The sequence below is a fragment of the Trachymyrmex cornetzi genome, unplaced genomic scaffold (assembly GCF_001594075.2).
Source record: "Trachymyrmex cornetzi isolate Tcor2-1 unplaced genomic scaffold, Tcor1.1 scaffold1160, whole genome shotgun sequence".
NCBI classification, from domain to species: domain Eukaryota; kingdom Metazoa; phylum Arthropoda; class Insecta; order Hymenoptera; family Formicidae; genus Trachymyrmex; species Trachymyrmex cornetzi.
In genome coordinates, this window is record NW_017295720.1 from 123450 (window position 1) to 123705 (window position 256).

Genomic DNA, 256 nt, shown 5'->3' on the forward strand with positions numbered 1-256 from the left:
TCACCGTTTCGGAAGCGTTCAAACCAAACTCTACATGTTGGTTTCGATGGAGTTTCATCACCATACATTTCGGATAACAAGCGATGCGCTTCAGTTGCGGTTTTCTTGAGGTCGAAGTAGTGAAGAAGCACATGTCGGAAAAATAGCTTATCTCGATCCATTTTCAATCGATTGGAAAATCTCTTTGGCGTCGAGAAATCTAACCTGTGAGGATTGAATCACTTTCAGCGATGTCTAAACTACAAAAGACATGTGA

General features: G+C 41.4%; 1 protein-coding gene across 1 annotated transcript in view; it reads left to right on the forward strand.

Moving 5' to 3' along the window:
- Nucleotides 1-256, forward strand: part of LOC108764896 (alanine aminotransferase 1-like) — an 8290-nt gene that overhangs the window by 5169 nt on the left and 2865 nt on the right.